Source organism: Trachemys scripta, chromosome 19 (assembly GCF_013100865.1).
Source record: "Trachemys scripta elegans isolate TJP31775 chromosome 19, CAS_Tse_1.0, whole genome shotgun sequence".
NCBI classification, from domain to species: Eukaryota; Metazoa; Chordata; order Testudines; family Emydidae; genus Trachemys; species Trachemys scripta.
This window is the reverse complement of record NC_048316.1, coordinates 22,073,972-22,091,860: the sequence shown is the minus strand read 5'-3', so window position 1 is coordinate 22,091,860 and position 17,889 is coordinate 22,073,972.

The following is a 17,889-nucleotide window of genomic DNA, read 5'->3' as shown; positions in this document are numbered from 1 at the left end:
TGTGGGGTGCAGCCTCCGGGAGGGTGTTTGAGTGTGATGGGAGGGGACTCTGGGCTGGGGCAGGGGGTTGGGGTGCAGTAGGAGGGTTGGGGTCCGGGATCACGACGGCACTTACCACGACTCTGAGGAAGCAGCCACCAGGTCCTTGCAGCCCCTAGGCACATGGAGGGCCAGGGAGGTTCCATGTGCTGACCTCACGCCCACAGGTGCTGCCCCTCCAATGGGAGCTGCGTAGCCGGTAATCGGGACAATGGCAGTGCGCGTAGTCTCCCTGGTCGTCCATGCACCTAGGTGCTGCATGGAACTGGTGGCCGCTTCCGGGAGGTGCGTGCAGCTAGGGCAGGCCGGGAGCCTGCCTTAGCCCTGGGCTCCTGCTGCACCGCTGACCGGATTTTAATGGCCTGTTCGGCAGTGCTGGCGGAGCCACTAGCATCCCTTTTTCGACTGGGCGTTCCAGTCGTAAACCAGATGCCTGGCAACTCTATCCTGTATCAGAGCCACACGTGGAGACAGTGCTGGTGCTGCTGGGAAATTCGTGTAGGGTGACCAGATGACAGAGGTCAAATATCAGGATACGGGGGGGCGCAGAGCAAAAAAAAACCAAAAAACAAGCTGGCAGCGGAGCAAAACAAAAAAACCCGCCGGAGCACAGGAAAAATTGGTGGGGGCTGAGAACCCACCGGCAGCTCCACGCCCCGCCTCCCACTCCCCCCCGCACCACCTTGCCTCTGCTCCATTTCCACCTCCCCCCTCAAGGAAGGAGGGGGTCAGCACGCAGAGCCCTTCCCCTCCCCCCAGCCAGAGGGACCTGCCAGGGGACCAGGTGAGGCCCAGTAGTGCTAGCCTTACCTGGAGCAGCTCCCAGGAAGCATCCAGCAGGCAGGTCCCATCCCTCAGTCTCCTAAGGTCCCGCGTGTCGGGTTGGGTCGAGGGGGGTGAGGGCAGGGGTGGGGGGGGCTCTCTGCCGGCTGCCAGCGCCTACAAGCCCCGCCCCTGCAGCACACAGCGGAGACCTCCTCGCTGCCTCTGGGCATGTCTGCGGAGTGGGGCTGCAGCACTCTGCAGGCTTCTGCCGGTGGACAGGCGCCGGGAGTTCAGCTGAGCTGCCCCAGGGCCCAGGAAGAAGAGGTGAGCAGCGCCGGCTTGCGTCCTCCATCAGACAGTCCCCCGATATCGGGACAAAGTGCGTCCCGACCGATGTAAGGTCGGGACACAGGACAAGTCCCCTAAAATTGAGACTGTCCTGATAATATCGGGAGGTCTGGTCACCCTAGCCCAGTGGCGTATGGGAGATGCTGAGAGCCATTGAACCACACTGTAACCCCTGTATGTGATGGAAACCACTTCAAGCCAGGGTGTGCTCCTAGTTCCAGCACCTCTGCCTGTGCCTAGGGCTTGTCATCACCTGTCAGGCCTGATTCCCCGTCACTATTTACACCTTGGAAGGGGCTGGCTTGTCCCCAGCCCACGAAGGACCCATAGTCAGGCTCAGTCTCGTCCCAGGCACAACTTTATTTTCCAAATATATGCAAATGGCGTAATACAATTCCTGAGCCCACCTTGGGCTACAGCTCCCCAGGGGTGTTCCCCTTCGCCTCTCTTTGTCCTGCCTGCCTCATGGCCTTTGGCAGGATTCTTCCTTGTCCTGAGCACCAAGCCACCTTTTTGGTGAACATCACCTCCCAGGGCTTGCTGCCTTGAGGCCTTTCCCCCCAGCTGATGCCTATTGCCTCCATTCCCAGGGGACTGAGACTTACCCCTGCTCCTCCTTCCTTACCCATAGCCTGGCTTTTTATGGAAAACAGCTATCTCCACCTCACCCACATCGAATTCATGACCAGGATTGGCTGGCTACCCTGTTCCACACCTGTATACAGCAGGTGAAATGCCACCATTGGTGTGAGCAGAACTCTGCTCAGAGGACATTTCCCATGGCACTTTGCATGGATCTCAGTGGTGGCACAGGAAGCAGGGTCATTGTGTCTTCAGACCTGGCAAGCTCCTCTGCATTTGGACCCCACGACTCACTTGCCACCAGGTGCCTGTCTGTCCCATGCTGTGTGCTGGTGCCCCAATGCCTCTTTCTCCTACTCCACTGCACGTTGTCATGGAAGAACTCCTGCTTCATTATGCAGCTCGATAGTACTTGGTGGTGTATTCAACGAAGCTTTCCCCCTGACAAACAGACCCTTCCCGTGATAATACTCTAACGGAGCAAAGATTGGAGACTAGTTTTTAACAAAATGGACCAATCGTTACCATTTTTGCAGCATGAAAAATTGTTTGTGGAGGGATGTGCCCTCAAGAACCCTTTAGAGTTGCAAAGAGCTCATTCCCAGCCTTTGGATGGGGCCAGCTGTCTGGATAATTTAAGAGAAATAATTCTGTAAACACTGATATGTAACTTTTACTCCTTAAAATTAGCCATAATTTGCCTCAAAAGCAAAGGCAGAAAATCAGAAACAATCCATGCCAGAAAGCAGAAATCCTCGTGATCCCCAGATTCTTGATACATTCACCGTGGCAATGCTCAAATGCCTTATCATGCCAATAATAATAATAGTGCTTAGCTCTTACCAAGGGCTGTTTGGCCATAGATCCCTCAGGGCCTAATCCATCAAGCAGTTGAGACCTCTCAAATCCCACTGACCTCAGTGCTCTATATAAATGGTTATTGTTACCATTCCCATTTTTCAGATCAGGAAACTGAGGGTCAGTGAGGACTTTGACGGGGTTGGGTCCCAAGTGACCTGGCTCAGGTCACATAGCAAGTCAGGAAGAGACCCAGGAATCAAACCCAGGTCTCTAGATTTCTAGTCCTGCACCAGGACCAAACTACATCCCACCACAACTGAAAATGAGGAATTTGCCCAAGGGAGTGTCATGCTTGTTATTGCAAAGCCAATGGCTAGACATCTCGATCCTTCCACAGGAGCATCACTTAGTGGGAGAGTCTGAGACCACAGGCTGATGGCTGGCCACTGTTCAGGCTCAGGGAAGGGAGAGGACTTTCCACGATTGAGAAACTCCATTGGGATAGCCAACTATGCCTGGGGGAGCTAAGTCACCTCCTGTTTCCACTGCACCCAGCGGTCTCCCCTTGCGAGATGACTCATGCCTTCATTGTTGCTTTCCACTCCATTTGTACTGGGGGCAATAGGTTGCAGCACCTTATGGCAATTCTGTGTAGCATGTTTTAACTTCACTGATAAGGATGATATGATGACTTTTTTTAAACTGGATTCTGTGCCATACAGCTGCTGTTATGCCAGGGGCTGGACTGTTTCCTTGGTCACAGGAGGTGAATCAGGAGTCAGCCTTGGTGTGAGAGCAGAATGAGGGCTATAGCGATCTCCAGCGTATCTGAGCACCTCACAGCCTTTAATGTATTCACCCTTACCACACCAAGGGCTGGCCTTAGGGAAATGGCACCCTGGATGAATGTGTATTTTGGCACCTTCTTTGAGTGCGAACAGTTCCTGGCCCCAGAGACTGGCAGAGCTGCTGAGGAAGCCTTGACTCCCCTGGCCACACAGCCCCTGATCACCTAGCAGGAGGAGAGAGGGTGTGCAGCTACCGCCCATGCCCGCAGGAAGGGGGAATCCTGCGACTGGCCTGCTGGCTCTGCCGGGGCAAGCCCTAGTGCCTGCCCTTCCTCACCAGGCTGGCAGCTCTGGGTGGCATCATCTGCCCCCCCTGGCCAGGGGCTCCAGCCCTGGGCTCACCAGCACTCACCCTTACTCTGGTGGCCCAGGTCAGCTAGCTTGCAGCACTTGGACAGAGCCCCTCCCCCCCCGACCATGGCGTCCTGGGCAGTTGCCCACATCACCCACCATAAGACTGGCCCTGACCACACCCCTATGAGACAGGGAAGGGCTATTATCCCCTGATGGGGAACCAAGGCACAGGGAGTCTAAGTGATTTGCCCAAGCTCACACAAGAAGTCTGTGGCAGAGCAGGGAATTGAACCCAGAACTCCTGTGTCCCAGTCTAGTACTCTAAGTGCCACTGTTAGGGCACTCTCCTTATGTTATGTCTCTGCCCAATATTTCCTTCTGTCGATGCTTTCTCCTTTAAATCTCTAAGGCCTTGTCTACACTACGAGAGTAGTTCGAATTTACTTGCATCGAATTTTTGGAATCGATATTGCAAAGTCGAACGTCTGTGTCCACACTAAGGACAGTAATTCGACTTTGTGAGTCCACACTAACGGTGAAAGCGTCGACATTCGAAGCAGTGCACTGTGGTCAGCTATCCCACAGTTCCCGCAGTCCCCTCTGCCCATTGGAATTCTGGGTGTAGCCGGCAATGCCTTCTGGGTAACAAAATGTGTCGAGGGTGCTTTTGGGTAACTGTCGTCATCCGTCCATCACTCCCGCCCTCCCTCCCTGAAAGCGCCGGCGGGAAATCAGTTCGCGCACTTTTCCAGTCATTGACAGCGCGGATGCCACAGCACTGCGAGCATGGAGCACGCTGCGACCATCGCTGCAGTTGTGGCCGCTCTCAACGCCTCGCAGCTTATCATACACCTTTCCCTGAGGCAGATGCAGAAAAGTCAGGCGAGGAGGCTACGGCACCGCGGTGATGTCCTGAAGTCTGAGAGTAGCACAGACCTCTCAGAAAGCAGGGGACCCAGCGCCGAGGACATCACGATGGCAATGGGTCATGTTGATGCCGTGGAACGGCGATTCTGGGCACGGGAAACAAGCACTGAGTGGTGGGACCGCATAGTGCTGCAGGTCTGGGATGAATCCCAGTGGCTGCGAAACTTTCGCATGCGGAAGGGAACTTTCCTGGAACTTTGTGAGTTGCTGTCCCCTGCCCTGAAGCGCAATGACACCCGGTTGCGAGCTGCACTGAGTGTACAGAAGCGAGTGGCCATAGCCCTCTGGAAGCTTGCAACGCCAGACAGCTACCGGTCAGTCGCGAACCAGTTCGGGGTGGGCAAATCTACCGTGGGGGTTGTTGTGATGCAAGTAGCCAAGGCAATCGTTGATGTACTGCTGCCAAAGGTAGTGACCCTGGGAAACGTGGAGGCGATCATAGATGGCTTCGCAGCGATGGGATTCCCAAACTGCGGTGGGGCCATAGATGGAACTCACATCCCTATTCTGGCACCGGACCACCAAGCCACCCAGTACATTAACCGAAAGGGCTATTTTTCCATGGTGCTGCAAGCACTGGTGGACCACAGGGGACGTTTTACCAACATCTACGTGGGATGGCCGGGCAAGGTTCATGACGCTCGTGTTTTCAGGAACTCTGGTCTGTTTAGACGGCTGCAACAAGGTATTTACTTCCCGGACCACAAAATAACTGTTGGGGATGTGGAGATGCCTATAGTCATCCTCGGGGACCCAGCCTACCCGCTAATGCCCTGGCTCATGAAGCCCTATACTGGCGCCCTGGACACTGAAAAAGAACTCTTCAACTACCGGCTGAGCAAGTGCAGAATGGTGGTGGAGTGTGCTTTTGGCCGTCTCAAGGGGAGATGGAGAAGCTTGATGACTCGCTGTGATCTCAGCGAAACCAATATCCCCATTGTTATAGCAGCTTGCTGTGTGCTCCACAATCTCTGTGAGAGCAAGGGGGAGACCTTTATGGCGGGGTGGGAGGTTGATGAAAATAGCCTGGCTGCTGATTACGCTCAGCCAGACAGCCGGGCGATTAGAAGAGACCTGCGGGAAGCGCTGTGCATCCGGGAGGCTTTGAAAGCAAAGTTCCTGAGTGAGCAGGGTAACCTGTGACTTTTAAGTTTGTGTACAGAGAAGCTGAACCTGCCCCCCTTTCTTTACCCAGTTAATGTTGACTATCCTACCCAGTTACATACCCCCTTCACCCCCTTCCAACACACGTTTCGAAATAAAAATAGTTCTACTTTGTTAATGCACACCGTTTTTTTTTATACTGTTTTCGCGGGAATTTTTTAAAACTGGGACGCAGACTGTGGTGCGGAGCGGGTGTAGTGTAGTGACGCGAATGAAGCTTCTAAACTCAAGGATTGACGGGCTCCGCTGCGGTGGGATGGTTGTTTCAACGGAGCCTGTCACCCCTCCTGATCGGGACTGTGTGTATGGGGGGGCTATGTGACTTTGTGGCAGGGGGAGGACGATTACAGATCCCCTGCTGCATGGCTCTGTGATCCTGCATAAGGACTGCCGCTTAAGATCTGTAACTGCCCTCCCCCGCCACAAAGTCACAGAGCAACCCACCCCCCACCACATAACATGAAAACAACCTCCCAGACTAACCAGGGTAACTAGTCACTGCATCACTGCACTGTGTATGTGCCCTGCTGCTGTGCCTGCCCCCGCCTATGTACCCTGCCAAAGGTGACTGTCCTGTCCAATTACCAACCCCCTTTCCCCTCCTCCTCCAAAAGAACATGATTGAAACAGTAGTTAACATGAACGTATTTTTTATTATCAACTACACATGGAACTGGGAGGTGAAACTTGGACGGGGGCTTGTGTCAGGCGGGAAGGAAAGAACTTTTCAAGTTTTGGGGAATGAGAGCCTTCTGCTACTAGAGCTCTCTGCAGGGGTGGAGTGAGAGTTAGCAGGGACTCTGCCGCCTCTCCTTCTTTGCACTTTGGGTGAGGTGGGTATGGGACTTGGTGGCGGGGGAGGGCGGTTAGAGATGGACTGCAGCGGGGCTCTGTCCTCCTGCCTCCGTTCCTGCAGAACATCCACAAGGCGCCGGAGCGTGTCTGTTTGCTCCCTCAGTAGTCCAAGCAGCGTTTGAGTCGCCTGCTGGTCTTCCTGCCGCCACCTCTCCTCCCGATCCATGTTTGCTTGCTGCATTTGGGTCAATTTCTCCCGCCACTGGGTCTGCTGTGCTGCCTGGGCTTGGGAACAGGCCATAAGTTCAGAGAACATGTCCTCCCGTGTCCTCTTCTTCCTATGCCTAATCTTCGCTAGCCTCTGGGAGTGTGATGCCAGGCTAGGTTGTGAGACAGTCGCAGATGTGGCTGTGGGAATGGGAAAAAGGGAGTGAATTCCTCAGAAAGATAAATGTAGTTGTGAACCAAGAACATAGTCTTTCTCTGTGAACAAGACCATGCACAGCACCTATCACATGCGCACTCAGCACAAGGTCGAATTCTCGGCCTTCGCATTCAGTGCCTGGGGTCTTCCACAGCACATTTGAGAAGCGGGGCAGCACAACGGAATTTCTGTTGCAGGCAGACATGGTAAGCCGTAGACTTGTGGCAGTTTAAAACTTTTATATTACCACTGGCCTCATTTCACATTTAAAGCAATGTCAGTACCTGCTGCCAGCAATCCGGCAAGCGGGAACTCTGCCCCTGTCCCACCCCCTCGCGGCTGTCCCCAGGAACGATCCCTTTCGGCAGCCCCTCTCCCGCCTCCACCGCGTGGCTGCAAACCAGCGGTTACAGTTCTGTAAAGGAACGAGCAAGCAGTCCCAACACTAACATTCCCCTACCTAATTCAAAGCAGGTCACCATGGGCGACATCACCCTGATGAGGATCTCTGACAGCGAGAGAGAGAGAATGCTCCGGGAAAGCCTCCAAAGACCAGGGCCGTATGCCGCCCTGCTGTGCAGAGCAATGATTCCCGAGTACTTGCTAGTCTCGTGGCGCGGCAACGTGTCGTACTTCGGAGGACCCAATAAGGCCGCTCTCCCCAGGAACCTCATGCAACGGCTTTCCAATTACCTCCAGGAGAGCTTCATCGAGATGTCCCGGGAGGATTACTGCTCTATCCCTGCACATATAGACCGCATCTTACTCTAGCTGCAGTAGCAGGGACTAAACAGTAGAGCGGCTTGGGCAGGACAATCACGGAAAACCGGACATTGCTAGATTTTTTTTCAAAACTTGCACTGCCCATGACTGAACCGTTAAGTGCCTAGGGCAAACTAATCATGAACAACCCATTCTTTTAATTGTTAATATTCCTGTTCTGTTAAAAATAAATGTTTAGATGTTTACAACACTTACTGGATGATCCTTCACCAGATTCTGTGTCCGGGGTAACGGCTGGGGAGGGTTGGTAGGGGATCTCTGTAAGGGTGATGAAGAGATCCTGGCTGTCGGGGAAATCAGCGTTGTGAGCGCTGCCGACTGCCTCGTCCTCCTTATCTCCTTCCTCATCTTCCCCGTCCGCTAACATGTGCGAGGAACCGGCCGTGGACAATATCCCATCCTCAGAGTCCACGGTCAGTGGTGGGGTAGTGGTGGCGGCCGCACCGAGGATGGAATGCAGTGCCTCATAGAAACGGGATGTCTGGGGATGGGATCCGGAGCGTCCGTTTGCCTCTTTGGTCTTCTGGTAGCCTTGTCTCAGCTCCTTGATTTTCACGCGGCACTGCGTTACATCCCGGCTGTATCCTCTCTCTGCCATGTCTTTAGAGATCTTCTCATAGATCTTTGCATTCCGTTTCTTGGAGCGCAGCTCAGAAAGCACGGACTCATCGCCCCACACAGCGATGAGATCCAATACTTCCCGATCAGTCCATGCTGGGGCCCTCTTTCTATTCACAGACTGCACGGCCATCACTGCTGGAGAGCTCTGCATCGTTGCCAGTGCTGCTGTGATCGCCACGATGTCCAGACAGGAAATGAGATTCAAACTGGCCAGACAGGAAAAGGAATTCAAATTCAAATTTTCCCGGGGCTTTTCCTGTGTGGCTGGTCAGAGCATCCGAGCTCGTACTGCTGTCCAGAGCGTCAACAGAGTGGTGCACTGTGGGATAGCTCCCGGAGCTATTAGCGTCGATTTCCATCCACACCTAGCCTAATTCGACATGGCCATGTCGAATTTAGCACTACTCCCCTCGTCGGGGAGGAGTACAGAAGTCGAATTAAAGAGACCTCTATGTCGAACTAAATAGCATCGCAGTGTGGACGGGTGCAGGGTTAATTCGATGTAATGGCGCTAACTTCGACATAAACGCCTAGTGTAGACCAGGCCTCAGAAACTCTGCTGTCTGTAGAGCCAGCCAGCCATTTTGTTTACAGAGGCGATGCGCACACTATGCTCTGTCCTGAAGATTGTACTCTGTCCTTTATTTGTTTGGTTTCCCTTAACCTAAAATAAAATCAGCTCAAACTGGAAGTATCTGATTGCTCACTGTGCATGAAGAAAAGAAACTGTGATATATTTAATACGCACATTACCCAAGTGTTTAATAACCCATGAAAGGCTAGCTCCAGACCACTAAGTTATGAGTGTCCAACTGCTCCAGCTTTTTAACTGTCGTTCATTTCTCCCAGCATGGAGTTGGAGACTGCAGAGCCTCTTACTGCATGAAAACAAACCGTTTCCATCTTCTGCCTGGTGGTTGCAAGCTGGCAATTTACACTGAACTAGGAACTTTGCAAGTGTCTAATTTATTGTCACCCAAGGCCCAGTAAACGTGAGTAAAACCTCTCAGGGTTTGTATCAGTTTACATAGGCGGATAAACAACTTAATGGTTCAACTTGTTCATTAGCATAAACGTTAATACAATATTAATACTTTGACAGGTATATGGTTTTTATGAAGCTTTAATGGCTGGGAGAGAAGCTACTGATTTATGCTGCTGGGTAAACAGCACACGAAGTAATTGAGTTTTGATGGTGGTTCATCGTCCAGGGTAGGTATGTGGCTAGAGAATGACTCGGTGTCAGCTTTCTACTAGATCCATGTGCACATGCAAAGTTAGGCACATTCAACAGGAGGCAAATGGCCAGCCTCTGGTGCAGAGCACAGTGTGACAGAGGTGATTGCTGCACCAGTGCTGAGCAAGGCTTGTTCTGGTCCCGACTGGGTTCGGCTCCATTTCTTTTCACCTCTGCTGCACTGGAGCCCATAGGCACAAGCACCCATGGAAAAAAAAATAGTGAGTGCTCAGCACCCACCAGCCACAGCTGTTCAAGGGCGCCATGAATCAGCTGTTCGGTGGGGCTGCCGGTCACCTGTTTGGCGGTTGGGGGAGGCACTTGAAGGAGGGCAGAGAGCAGCGAGTGCTGGGAGGGTGGGGACATCAGGGGAGGGGGCGGAGCGAGGCAGGAAGAGGTGGAGTGAGGGCGGGGCCTTGGGAGAAGGGGTGGAGTGGGGGGGTGGCCTCAGAGTTGAGCAGGGATGAAGCACCCCCGCGGAAAAATAAAGGTCAGAGCCTATGCTGGAGTCTGTTGTATGAGAGGGTGTGTGGCGAAGAGAGGAGGGGTCTTGGAACAGGGCAGATATCCTAACAGCACCGTGGCTGTTGAAGTCATCATAGGCACGGGTGGAGCATGGGGAGCGTTGACACATACAAAACCTCCCATCATGGTGTATGGGGAAGGCTGTGTTATGCCTTTGTGCTCCCAGTTCTCTGTAGTCAGGGGCGGCGAGTTAGATGGGCCCGTGGTGCCTGGGCAACAACAAATTCAGGGCCCAGGGGCCTGGCTCCACCAATGTTCGGGCCAGGGTCTCTCCCTGCCACCCCTGTGCACCTCCCCCGGAGCGTCCACTGGCCCCACCCACTGCCCCTATGCTCCTCCATTGGAGCATCCCCCGGTCCCGCCTGCCACCCCCGTGCGCCTCCCCCGAGCGACCCTGCCTGCACCCTGGGCAGCGGGCAGCTGCCCTGCTGCTCCGCGCTGCGCTCCCTCGCCAGCCACTGCTGCTGCTGCTACAAGGGAGTGGCGCCGGGGGCAGGCTGAGGCGGCTGCTGTGCCTGCGGAGGGAGGAGGGGAGGAGGCGCATGCGCATGGCAGCCCCCCCCGGCAGGCGACTCCGAGTGGGGTGGCGGGGCTTATCCTGGCTGGACCTCCTGCGCAGCAGCCTGGGGGGGCTTGGTGAGTGTCGTGCCGGGGGGGCTGGGGAGGAGACCCCTCTCCCCCTCCGCCTCCCGGGGCTCACTGCTGCTGGCAGGGAGAGGGCTGGGGGCCAGAGAGGAGGACTCCCCCCAGCCCTGAGGCAGCCTGCTTGCTGCACCCCAAACTCCTCATCCCCGGCCCAACCCCATGCCCCGCACCCCAACCCTCTGTCCCAGCCCAGAGCCCACACCCAGCACCCAAACCCTCTCCCACACTCCAACCCCCTGTCCTAGCCCAGAGCCCTCACCCAGCACCCAAACTCCCTCCCAGAGCCTGCACCCCAAACCTCCTTCTGCACCCAAAATCCCTGCCCCAGCCTAGAGCCTGCACCCAGCACCAAACTCTGTCCCAGAGCCTGCACCCCTCGTGCATCCAAACTTGGGGAGCCTGCACCCTAAAACGCTCTCCCGCACCCAAACTCCCTCCCAGAGCCTTAGGCAGGTGTGTGTGTGTGTGGGGGGGGGCTTTCTGCATCTCCAGCCGCCCCTCCCTGTAGTCGAACTGCAGTTTCCCCTTGGCAGATGTGCTGCATGTATACGTCTGAGGGGGCGAGGGGGCTTTCTGTATCTCCTGTCCCCAGCACATCTGTGCTGCAGCACCCCTAGCTTAGCCCTCTGGGGTGTTCCAAAGGAGCCCGTAGTTGGCCTGAGCCTGAGGTTTTCATTTTCTGTTGTGCACTGTTGGGCTGTGTCTCACTCCTGCTCGGGGCTGAGGATTGCTGCGCTCAGTTCATGCCTGTGGCTATGGAAGCCATGTAAGCGCCACATGAGGCCATTTGCATGTGAATGGCTCCAAAAATTCCCGTTTGACCAGATATGGGTGTCAGTAGGGGAAGACAGGAGACAGCAGGATAAACAAACCCTTTAGAAGATAATGAGCCAAATGAAGGCTTTGCTCCTGTTTGGAGCAGGGGACAGCTGAACAGAGTCATATTGATGGCTTGTCTTCACTGCAAAAGTCACTAAGTTAGACCTGGACTGCTGCCCACAACTCCCGTCCACACACAAAATCCATCACTCAAGTGCAGCGGTGCTTTGGCTAGCTTGAGAATTGTATAGGCTAAAACTTGACTGAGCACAATTCATCAGCTGCTATCATGACTCCTCTGTAATGTGGACACAGGCTAGATCCCGCAAGTGCCACTAGTCCTCCAATGCCTTCCCACAGTCGCCCCCTGGGCAATGGTTTCTTGTCACCTACAGAGTCCTTGCTTCTGGACTGGAAGTCATCGCTCAGTTCACCACGGGTTGGCATGATGGGCGAGAACAGAAAGCTGGAACATGCCAAGGCAGAAGTGAGTTGCCAGGCTAACACCACTTCTGTCCATGGGCTGGAAGAACAGAAAAGTTCTCTCACACTTCATTGGGAAAGAATAGCTAGATCAGATCAGCTCTGCAGTGCTAAGAGCCCCTGGCTGTGCTCCTGGAAGTCCTAGTACCACACACTAGTATGTGCAGGGCCCGGGTGGATGCAAGTCATTCCAGCAGCTTGAGTGGTTTTGTCGGAGTAGCCCCTCACTCATGTTCAGTTAACTTGAGTGCAGATATGTTGAGTTAAGTCTGCAGTGAAGACAGACCCAGCAAGGCCTGGGAGGTAGTTTATAGTGCTTCCCACTCCCAGAAGAACTGCACATGCTCTCTTCCCACACCCTCTGTTGCCAGAGGTTATCAGGTGCGGGATGGAGAGGAGGAAGTCAGGGCCCCAGCCATCCCCCTTTAAACTGTGCAGTGCTGCCAGGCATCAAAAGGCAAGGCAGTGAAAGCTAAGGAAAGAAGATGCTTTTCTTTCTTTGCACAATGCATAATTAACCTGTGGAACTCCTTGTTACAAGGACAAGAGCTCAGCAGGATTGTAAAAGGATCAGATATGTATACAGAGAACGAAAACATCCACCACCAATTCATATTAATAGACTAGGGACCGAATGGCTAGGAAGCAGTTCTGCAGAAAAGGACCTAGAGGTTACAGTGGACGAGAAGCTGGATATGAGTCAACAGTGTGCCCTTGTGGCCAAGAAGCCTAACGGCATTTTGGGCTGTATAAGATGGGGCATTGCCAGCAGATCGAGGGACGTGATCATTCCCCTCTATTCGACATTGGTGAGGCCTCATCTGGAGTACTGTGTCCAGTTCTGGGCCCCACACTACAAGAAGGATGTGGAAAAATTGGAAAGAGTCCAGCGGCAGGCAACAAAAATGATTAGGGGTCTGGAGCACATGACTTATGAGGAGAGGCTGAGGGAACTGGGATTATTTAGTCTGCAGAAGAGAAGAATGAGGGGGGATTTGATAGCTGCTTTCAACTACCTGAAAGGGGGTTCCAAAGAGGATGGATCTAGACTGTTCTCAGTGGTAGCAGAGGACAGAACAAGGAGTAACGGTCTCAAGTTGCAGTGGGGGAGGTCTAGGTTGGATATTAGGAAACACTATTTCACCAGGTTTCAGAGTAGCAGCCGTGTTAGTCTGTATCCGCAAAAAGAACAGGAGTACATATTTCACCAGGAGGGTGGTAAAGCACTGGAATGGGTTATCTAGGGAGGTGGTGGAATCTTCTTCCTTAGAGGTTTTTAAGGTCAGGCTTGACAAAGCCCTGGGTGGGATGATTTAGTTGGGAATTGGTCCTGCTTTGAGCAGGGGGTTGGACTAGGTGACCTCCTGAGGTCCCTTCCAACCCTGATATCCTATGATTCTGTTGATTTCAACCCATAAAACATAAAGGCTGGTCAATTCCAGGTTCCTGTGGGAGATCATTAAAAATGCAGCCCTGTGAACAGCAGTCAAAAGCAAGAGACTTCCCCTACACAATAGGAGCCTGGCCACAAAAAGCTTATCCTTTCTGTGACAGGGTGTTCATCCCATTGCAGCCAGAAGAGTTAAAGAGGCTAGGTGGGCCAATTAACTGCCTAGCCTCCACTTGGAGGAGGAGCCTGGGAACAAGGAGGACCAATTAAAGGATGATGCTCATCTGGACAGGAACAGGCGGGGCACATATAAAGCCAGGTAACTGAGGGCAGAAAGGTGCTGCAGGGACGAAGGCTGCAGTCCCTGTCTCAGAGACTATGGAGAGAAGGGTGCTGGGCTGGAGGGAAGGTTGTACCCAGAGGCGGGGCCGGTGCAACCTATTAGGTGACCTAGGCGGTCGCCTAGGGCACTAGGATAAGAACATAAGAACATAAGAAAGGCTGTACCGGGTCAGACCAAAGGTCCATCTAGCCCAGTATCCTGTCTACCGACAGTGGCCAATGCCAGGTGCCCCAGAGGGAGTGAACCTAACAGGCAATGATCAAGTGATCTCTCTCCTGCCATCCATCTCCATCCTCTGACAGACAGAGGCTAGGGACACCATTCCTTACCCATCCTGGCTAATAGCCATTAATGGACTTAACCTCCATGAATTTATCCAGTTCTCTTTTAAACTCTGTTATAGTCCTAGCCTTCACAACCTCCTCAAGTAAGGAGTTCCACAAATTGACTGTGCGCTGCGTGAAGAACTTCCTTTTATTTGTTTTAAACCTGCTGCCTATTAATTTCATTTGATGACCCCAGTTCTTGTATTATGGGACTAATTAAATAACTTTTCCTTATCCACTTTCTCCACATCACTCATGATTTTATATACCTCTTCATTTCCCCCCTTAGTCTCCTCTTTTCCAAGCTGAAGAGTCCTAGCCTCTTTAATCTCCCCTCATATGGGACCCGTTCCAAACCCCTAATCATTTTATTGCCCTTTTCTGAACCTTTTCTAGTGCCAGTATATCTTTTTTGAGATGACCACATCTGTACACAGTATTCGAGATGTGGGCGTACCATCAATTTATATAAGGGCAATAACATATTCTCAGTCTTATTCTCTATCCCCTTTTTAATGATTCCTAACATCCTGTTTGCTTTTTTGACCGCCTCTGCACACTGTATGGACATTTTCAGAGAACTATCCACAATGACTCCAAGATCTTTTTCCTGACTTGTTGTAGCTAAATTCGCCCCCATCATATTGTATGTATAGTTGGGGTTATTTTTTCCAATGTGCATTACTTTACATTTATCCACATTCAATTTCATTTGCCATTTTGTTGCCCAATCACTTAGTTTTGTGAGATCTTTTTGAAGTTCTTCACAGTCTGCTTTGGACTTAACTATCTTTAGCAGTTTAGTATCATCTGCAAACTTTGCCACCTCACTGTTTACCCCTTTCTCCAGATCATTTATGAATAAGTTGAATAGGATCGGTCCGAGGACTGACGCTTGGGGAACACCACTACTTACCCCTCTCCATTCTGAGAATTTACCATTAATTCCTACCTTTTGTTCCCTATCTTTTAACCAGTTCTCAATCCATGAAAGGACCTTCCCTTTTATCCCATGGCAGCTTAATTTACATAAGAGCCTTTGGTGAGAGATCTTGTCAAAGGCTTTCTGGAAATCTAAGTACACTATGTCCACTGGATCCCCCTTGTCCACATGTTTGTTGACCCCTTCAAAGAATTCAAATAGATTAGTAAGACACGGTTTCCCTTTACAGAAACCATGTTGACTATTGCTCAACAGTTTATGTTTTTCTACGTGTCGGACAATTTTATTCTTAACTATTGTTTCGACTAATTTGCCTGGTACAGACGTTAGACTTACCGGTCTGTAATTGCCGGGATCACCTCTAGAGCCCTTTTTAAATATTGGCGTTACATTAGCTAACTTCCAGTTATTGGGTACAGAAGCCGATTTAAAGGACAGGTTACAAACCTTAGTTAACAGTTCCACAACTTCACATTTGAGTTCTTTCAGAACTCTTGGGTGAATGCCATTGGTCCCGGTGACTTGTTACTGTTAAGTTTATCAATTAATTCCAAAACCTCCTCTCGTGACACTTCAATCCGTGACAGTTCCTCAGATTTGTCACCTACAAAAGCCAGCTCAGGTTTGGGAATCTCCCTAACATCCTCAGCCGTGAAGACTGAAGCAAAGAATCCATTTAGTTTCTCCGCAATGACTTTATCGTCTTTAAGCGCTCCTTTTGTATCTCAAACATCAAGGGGCCCCACTGGTTGTTTAGCAGGCTTCCTGCTTCTGATGTACTTAAAAACATTTTGTTATTACCTTTGGAGTTTTTGGCTAGCCGTTCTTCAAACTCCTCTTTGGCTTTTCTTCTTACATTCTTGCACTTAATTTGGCAGCGTTTATGCTCTTTTCTATTTGCCTCACTAGGATTTGACTTCCACTTTTTAAAGGAAGTCTTTTTATCTCTCACTGCTTCTTTTACGTGGTTGTTAAGCCATGGTGGCTCTTTTTTAGTTCTTTTACTGTGTTTCTTAATTTGGGGTATACCTTTAAGTTGGGCCTCTATTATGGTGTCTTTAAAAAGCGCCCACGCAGCTTGCAGGGATTTCACTTTAGTCACTCTACTTTTTAACTTCTGTTTAACTAACCCCCTCATGTTTGCATAGTTCCCCCTTTTGAAATTAAATGCCACAGTGTTGGGCTGTTGAGATGTTCTTCCCACCACAGGAATGTTGAATGCTATTGTATTATGGTCACTATGTCCAAGCGGTCCTGCTATAGTTACCTCTTGCACCAGCTCCTGCGCTCCACTCAGGACTAAATCTAGAGTTGCCTCTCCCCTTGTGGGTTCCCGTACCAGCTGCTCCATAAAGCAGTCATTTAAAGTATTGAGAAATTTTATCTCTGCATTTCATCCTGAAGTGAAATGTTCCCAGTCAATATGGGGATAATTGAAATCCCCCACTATTATTGAGTTCTTAATTTTGATAGCCTCTCTAATTTCCCTTAGCATTTCATCATCACTATCACTGTCCTGGTCAGGTGGTCGATAATAGATCCCTAATGTTATATTCTTATTAGAGCATGAAATTTCTATCCATAGAGATTCTATGGAACATGCGGATTTGCTTAAGATTTTTACTTCATTTGATTGTACATTTTCTTTCACATATAGTGCCACTCCCCCTTCTCCGCTCCCCCCCCCCGCACGACCTGTTCTGTCCTTCCGATATATTTTGTACCCCAGAATGATTGTGTCCCATTGATTGCTCTCAGTCCACCAGGTTTCTGTGATGCCTATTATATCAATATCTTCCTTTATCACAGGCACTCTAGTTCACCCATCTTATTATTTAGACTTCTAGCGTTTGCATACAAGCACTTTAAAAACTTGTTACTATTTATTTGTCTGCCCTTATCTGATGTATCAGATTCTTTTTTATGTGAATGTTTATCATCTGATCTGGCCCCTACTTTATCCTCTTCCATCCTCTGCTCCTGACTATAACCTGGAGATTCTCTATCAATAGACTCTCCCCTAAGAGAAGTCTCTGTCCGAGCCACATGCTCCTCTGCAGCAGTCGGCTTTCCCCCATCTCCTAGTTTAAAAACTGCTCTACAACCTTTTTAATGTTTAGTGCCAGCAGTCTGGTTCCACTTTGGTTTAGGTGGAGCCCATCCTTCCTGTATAGGCTCCCTGCATCCCAGAAGTTTCCCCAGTTCCTAATGAATGTAAACCCCTCCTCTCTACACCATCGTCTCATCCATGCATTGAGACTCTGAAGCTCTGCCTGCCTACCTGGCCCTGTGCGTAGAACTGGGAGCATTTCTGAGAATGCCACCATAGAGGTCCTGGATTTCAGTCTCTTCCCTAGCAGCCTAAATTTGGCCTCCAGGACATCTCTCCTACCCTTCCCTATGTCATTGGTACCTACATGTACCACGACCACCGGCTCCTCCCCAGCACTACACATAAGTCTGTCTAGATGCCTCGAGAGATCCGCAACCTTCGCATGTCAAAGTTAGACTCAGGACTCATAGTTTGTCAGACCACTCTGTTTTATTAGCACAGCGCTCTGCTAATACATTCAGATAATGTGAGCCTCCATGCAAGATTCAAACAAACAGTCTTATTTATACAGATAAAAGGGTGCGAACTAAACAAAGGGACAGAGAGAGCAAAATTGTAAAATATGCATGGAGCACAATATGCATATCCTGCTTCCTTGTTAACTCTTATCGATCTAAGACTAATGCTTCACCAATTGCCCTTAAGTGGCAAGTTAAGCAGTTAATGTCTGCTTT